We start from the raw sequence: 7,387 nt of genomic DNA on the forward strand, positions 1-7,387 counted from the left end.
TGAATTTTACTCTATTTATTGAGATATTAATAGATCTCCAGCCTGGACCATCCCTTTAACTGGAATGGAATACAGATAGAAAATGCAGTGATATTCTGTGCAATTTACTGTAATATTGCACTGAATAAATGATAAATGAGTAATAAGCAACAAAAAATATAGTAAACTCCAAGTAAATAGTTTTTTTTCACCAACAGACAACTTGAATATTGTTATCAGTATCACCAGCTGCTCTGCTCACAAACAATTGCCATTGATTAACATTGACCACAGACTTGAGTCAAACAAAAACTGAGAGGAATGTTTTACACCCAACTGACCAACCCAGAATTCAGTGTTTCTGAAGAAATAATAAGGAGAGTAAACAGTTTGTTTGAGTCGACTCTGGACATGAGCACTTACAACCAATGCAGCATTTTTATTTTGGGAAGGTGATTACAATAAACAAAATGTGTTCCTTAGCAGATACATGTATAGCCTATAATCTAGGCGGAGGCTGCAGTTATTGTCTTTGTAGAGCTTAAAGTTGAATTAAGAAGGGGGTGAGTTTCCATAAATATAGGTTCTACATACAATATATAGTATATATAAGTTGTTCAAACACATAGCATGTCACAATAATCCTCTGCCTTCTCGATATTTTGCTTTGAAAGTCTATGAAATTAGCCACCTGTCAGAGCCCGAGAGACGAGTGTACAGAAAAGTCACTCGGAGTGTGACGTCACCGGGGGGAATTTAGTATAAGAGGTGCCTGAATGTCATACAGAAATGCTATGCAGAGAGAGAAAGATATTTTACAATTTTTTTTCAAAGCAACTCAAATCAAACAAATAGGACTGATATGTACAAATCTTTACTTTCCCTGTATAAAAAACAGTATGAATAACCACCATGAACTCTTCAATCATGATGTAAGATAGCAAACAGTGAGTTATTGAATGATATTTTCACTATTTCTCATTTAATTTATCACGATGTTCAATCAAGTGAGTAGCTGGAAAGTAATTCCAGCGGCTAGCTCAGCGCGCGCTGAACGCATAATACTAGTATAGTACACACAACACCCAGGCATTGAGTGTACTGTTATGGTCTGGTATGTCGACTTAGTTCATGGCCGTGCAGCGATCCCCTGGCGTTTTTTCTTCTTTTCTTCTGTCTTTGACTCCACTTTTATATCCTCTGGATCATTTCCACTCATAGCTCATTCCACATAACAATCTTGAACCAAACGTATAGTATTCTTTCTCGGCCTTCTGAGTTGTTTTCTATATTTAATTACGCTAGGGGTCACCGTCACACATACAAACGCAATTCGGAAGTGAGTTGAAGACAGAAAGATATATAGTAATTAGTATACATCTCTATGGTTGAAGACAACAAGAACGGTACGGTAGCTCGACAGCTAGCTGCGCCGGAGCGGGCGGCCGGTCGGCACAAAGCAATTCCGCAACCAACTGTGTTTTTTTGCAAGAGCCGCGTCACACGCGGATAAATATGTCATAATAACACGTCTGCTACGTTATCGACTGGTGAGAAGATCTCGATCAAATTTCATATTATTCACCTTGAAATTATTCCTTTAGGGTCTATGGTATCATTCTGAGGGAATTCACATATTTGGAATAATAGTACGGCCACAAATATTTTAATCATTTCCTCTTTGCAAGTTCTATGGCTCGCAGATACAACTTCAACTGCAGTTATTCCATATGAAGGAGTACGTGCATAGTGCCTTGTTTACTACACCGGGACCGAATACCCCCCGGTGACGTCACACTCAAAGAACACCCGTCTCGGTAGGCATTGCAGGAGCGAACTCAGTGAAAATGGGTAGGGATAAATCGTTCAAATTCACTATTTTGAAAAAAGAAAATGAGGGGTCGAATCACCTATTAGTGTTTGGGGGGTTGTAAGGTTGCTATTAATGTAAATATCTCAATATTTGGAATCGTCTTCTTAATTCAACTTTAACAGCAAGAACAAAGTTGGTACGCAAGTGTTGATCTGGCAAAGACTACGCATTTGTTGATTCGCATCCACAATGTGTAGTCTTTGCCAGATCAGACGTATCACTTGCGTTCAGCTTAACAGCAAAGACAATAACTGCAGCCTCCGCCTAGATTTTAGGCTAATACATGTATGGTATATAGGTTAATTAGGCTAGAGAAGGGTGAGAAAATTAGTGCAAACAAGGAGAAATATGAATTTTGCCACTAAGAGCTTAGTGAAAAAAAATTGTGCAAAGAAATCAAATCACAAAAACAAAGTTGGTCTGAATGGCCTCTAGACTAAAAAAGCCCCACAGATTTTAGTATCATATCAACATATTAATAACAAATTAATAATTTTCTTTGCTTGTTACAATAAAAAAAAAAAGAGTACAATCACAGATGAAATTAGGGTGTGCTTATGCTTCCATTGTATAGACAGAATCAGCGTTTTAGAACGTACTGCAGCTGGCTTTGCATCGTAATTTTCGTTAAGCAGGTGAGGTCATATTGGGCGTGCCCTGTTTCAAAGGTTTTTTTTTCGAGTGTTGTTATGGTAGACTATTATTTTAACTTCGGACAATTTTCGATCTTTATGTAATTGCATGGAGCTACTTGACATAGTTATAGAATTTCACCATGGTGAGAATAATAGTAAGATAAAATTAAGAATATTAAAGTATACATAAGAAAATAATAAGACATCTATTTGTTTATGCTACTGGGGCTTTCGGCTCAGCGATGTCTCCTCATCATAACTCATGTTCCAGGTTTTTTTACAAATCTCTCAACATTCATCGTGGTGAAAAATTAGAGGAATAGTAATAGTGATAGTACATAATCATACATGCAATCATGTACATTGGTCATTATTAGAACCAGGAAGATGAGAGGTAATTCCGTGGAGGTAAGGTCCCTGTTGGGAAACATGCGACTGTATTTTCCCGTGGATTTTCATCTCACCGGAAGCATGTACCAAATGACATCATTTAAACACGTTTATGATCACGTCTTGTAACCTGTTTATACTTTTTGTAAGTTTACGATCGGCTTTCTGAAACATTGTTTAAATGAAAGTAAGCATGGACGCAACCACGTTTTGGACTAATCACGTATGAGAATGCTGATTCTGGCCTGAAAAGTAGAAGCATAAACACGACAGGGTGCTACATAACTTTTTAGAAGCACTTGCCTGGTCGGGCAAATAAATTTTTTAATAGTTGGAATATACTTGCTCAAAAATCTATTTCACTTGCCCGAAAAAATCATTGAAAAAAAAAATTACCTTTCCAAAAGAAAGTTTTGCAGTTTTATAAGCCATTGAGGCCGTTCTCATTACACTTTCTTAAACTAGTTTACTGGAAACCGATTCAGGAAACCACTTTGGAAGATCGCTTTGCTAGCGTTCCCACTTGATCACACGAAAGTGGTTTTCAAAATCACTTCACGTAAAGCGCTCTTGTTGCTATGGAAACGCTCTCAGTGGGGTGACACGTTTCGCGCGAAATCCGAAACCGCAGCATAGGCATTCTACACCTGTCGTGTGGAGTAGCGCGCTCAAAATGTGCAAAGATCGCTTCCCGAAGAACGGTTGTGTCCTCACTTACGCTAAAACCAGTTTAACGAGGCAAAGCGATCTTGAAAACTACATCGCAAGGTGGTTTTCCAAACTGGTTTGGGAGATCGCTTCCAAGACCGCTTTGACCGTTCTCACTACGTGTCAAACTAGTTTCCACTAAACTAGTTTCCAGTAAACTAGTTTAAGGAACGTAGTGAGAACAGCCTCTACGACCTTTTTCTCTCTTTTGACATGAACTGTTAAATTACGAGAACATTTTTAGGCTAAAAAATACCCATTAATTATTCCTGCATTCACACCGCCCCGAAACATACCCTTCAGGATAAATTCCTGAAGTTAGGAGCATGCGCAGTATGGTCTAATAAGCAGGCAAGGCGCGAGATTCAAAACCACTAGCCCAGCAGCCACCCACGGCGCCCGCGCCCCATGACACGCTGGGCTAAAAGTTCCCGTAAATTGCTTTCACATTGCCAAAATACCTGCGACCTTGGAAAAATCCCCGCGAAAGTTCTCGTAATTTCGCCAAGTACCTACTATTTAGCGGGTATTTTCTTTCGGGGAAATTACGCGTAGTTTGCTTTCACATTACCAAAATACCTGGAACTGACGAACTTCGAGGCGGTCTGAAACCACCTACTGTTATTGCATTTCTTTTTCCAAAGTGATTTTATCTTGCCTGCCATGACCAAAATTAGGGTCAATATATCATATCAACCCTAATTTTGGTCATTCTACTGTGAGAATTTTGCTTGCCTAATTTGGGCAAGTAGTTAAGGTCTTTACTTCAAAACACTTGCCCGACTCTAACTTTTACTTGCCCTGGGCAATCAGGCAAGTGCTTATGTAGCACCCTGCACAACCTTAAAATACTCTCCTAAAACTAATGTGAAGGTTTAAAGATAAATTCCAGTTTTGGTAACGATCTCAAAATGACTTTTTACAGAATCTAATATAATGACCACCCAAGTGTCTGTTTGTATGAATAAAAAATATGTGCCAAAGGATTCTGGAAGAAATTGTGTAATTGCTGAGAAATAAGCAAAATAAGCGCGGATTCGGTCACTTCCGTCGGGTCTTTATTTCAGCAATAATAATACACTGTCCCACGTGTGCCTATCTGTGTTGGTGATCTTCAGTGTGAACATTTTTCAGCGTAGATTTCAAGATTTCACAAAGGTCAGTTTATTTAACTGTACCAGATCTAGATCCTCGATGATATACTGACAATTAAGCCTGGTTTTACAGACTTTCTCATGAAATCAGTGTTTACTGCAAATACTGGCATTTCTCTTTAACCCTAAAAAACACAAGTTACAACTTGTTTGCAGCAGGGACGTGAGAGGGCTGTTTGGAGATTGCATATTCTCCAAGACACCATTCTCACTACCTTCCTAAAACTAGTTTACTGGAAACTAGTTTAGTGGAAACCAGTTTAACATGTAATGAGAACGGTCAAAGCGATCTTCCAAACAGGTTTATAAACTAGGTACCTCGCAATGTAGTTTTCAAGATCGATTTGCCTCGTTAAACTGGTTTTAGCGTGAGGACACAACCGTTCTTCGGGAAGCGATCTTCGCAAATTTTGAGTGCGCTACTCCGCACGACAGGTGTAGAATGCCTACGCTGCAGTTTAGAATTTCGCGCGAAATGTGTCACCCCACTGAGAGTGTTTCCATAACAAGATCACTTAACATGAAGTGATTTTAAAAACCACTTTCATGTGATGAAATGGGAACGCTAGCAAAGCGATCTTCTAACTGGTTTTCTGAACCGGTTTCCAGTAAGCTAGTAATAGAAAGCGTAATGAGAATGGTGTCTAATGCTGAACCTGACAACAAAGTTCTTCAACTTCATTTACAATAGGTGGTTTCAAACCGCCTCGATCACAAGAATCCCCGTTAAATTACGAGAACTTTTTTAGGCTGAAAAATACCCATTAATTATTCCTGCATTCACACCGCCCTGAAACATACCCTTCGGGATAAGTTCCTGAAGTAGTTCCTGAAGTTACGAGCATGCGCAGTATGGTCTGATAAGCAAGCAAGGCGCGAGATTCAAAATCACTAGCCCAGCAGCCACCCACGGCGCCGCACCCAACGACACGCAGGGCTTAAAGTTCCCGTAATTTGCTTTCAGACCGCCAAAATACCCACGACCTTGGAAAAATCCCCGCGAAAGTTCTCGTAATTTCGCCAAGTACCTACTATTTATCGGGTATTTTCTTTCGGGGATAACGTGTAGTTTGCTTTCACATCGCCAAAATACCTGGTATTTTCTGATCGGGGTAAATTTCCCGATCAGAGAATACCTGGAACTGGCGAACTTCGAGGCGGTCTGAAACCACCTAATGAGAAAAGTCAATATCCTAAGATAATCTCTTACTAATTGATCATTGCTTAAATGGGTTTGTAACTTGCAGGGGCAAGGTCATTCAAAGGAACAACTTGGACATCATTGAGAAGATTTGTGGTTTGCTGACAAGAAAACATCTTGGAAGACAGTTGTTTGGTTTCAACATTCCATGGTGTATTAAGGTTACAAAGGGCTCTTAGGCTGCGTTTATCCGACCTCAAGCCAGAATCGTGATTTGAATCATGATTGGAATCATGATTCAAATCACAAACATGAATCACAATTACTACAGAATCAGGGTTTAGACGACCTTCGTTCCAACGCTGTTTCTCCTCGGATTCGGACCGATCCAGTGCGCATCACAGTGCGCAGTTTGACCCAGGAAGTATAGGTCAACGTTGGACACTTAATTGGAGGTCGGCGACGTACATGTGATGTGACAACGTGGGGCGCGCGCCTTGGCAAGAACCGGAAATAGCTCGACACAATGACGTCATATAATCATGATTCAAATCACGATATCGTTTATCCGAACATTTTCGTACGTGATTCTGCAGAAACGTCTTTCCAAACGCCCTTTTTTTCGTAGTTCATGTTTGTGATTCTAATCATGATTATATTCAATTTCGACTAAACGCAATCGTGATTCTGCAGAATCGTGATTTGAATCATGATTGGAATCATGATTATAGGGTAAAAAAGTGGCGGATAAACGCACCCTTAATCACATCTCTCTAATCAGGAATACTAACACTGGCATTGAGAAGATATAATAGAAATGGCTGCTTTCTTTAGCAGTTTGCAGGTGGGTGGAGCAAGACTATCAACTGTTTTGGCACGGGTGTGTGATATGTCACATGAACGTAAACTCCTTCATTTAATACTTTAGTAACCTCCAACTATTATTAAATACATTTCCACTTAAAAGACCACTGCATGATTGTCAAACTTCAAACTAAAAGACATAAAAGAACTTAACCGTAAAATAAATAAATGAAAGTATAACCCTTGTCTTTCCCAATGAACTATTATATGCAAAATGAAAGGAAAATCTTTGACTCATTAAAAATGCCCTTCCTTCTTCATCATACTTGTGCAAGGTTATGAAGAATTTGATATTATGCTGAACAAAAAATAAACAATTTGAGTGCAAGATATCCAATGGACCACTGGCCTGCCAACCACATTTTACAAAAATGTTATATTCTATGATAAAAAACCCATTATTTCCTATCAGTTAACAACATGTTTTGTACTAAATTATCATTAAAACCACACTCATCATCTTGTCAAATGTGAGTTATTATCTCTAACAACTAATTTTTCAAAATAAAATGTTTCTTTCAAGCCCTAATGAACTAACCATTCTTTTATTGCATAGAAATAGTCTAGGAATGGCATCCAATGGGGAACAATACAGAGTGCTTGGGCAATTTACAAGCAAACTCACACAATGGTATCACAATGC

Source organism: Lytechinus pictus, chromosome 7, assembly GCF_037042905.1.
Source record: "Lytechinus pictus isolate F3 Inbred chromosome 7, Lp3.0, whole genome shotgun sequence".
NCBI classification, from domain to species: Eukaryota; Metazoa; Echinodermata; class Echinoidea; order Temnopleuroida; family Toxopneustidae; genus Lytechinus; species Lytechinus pictus.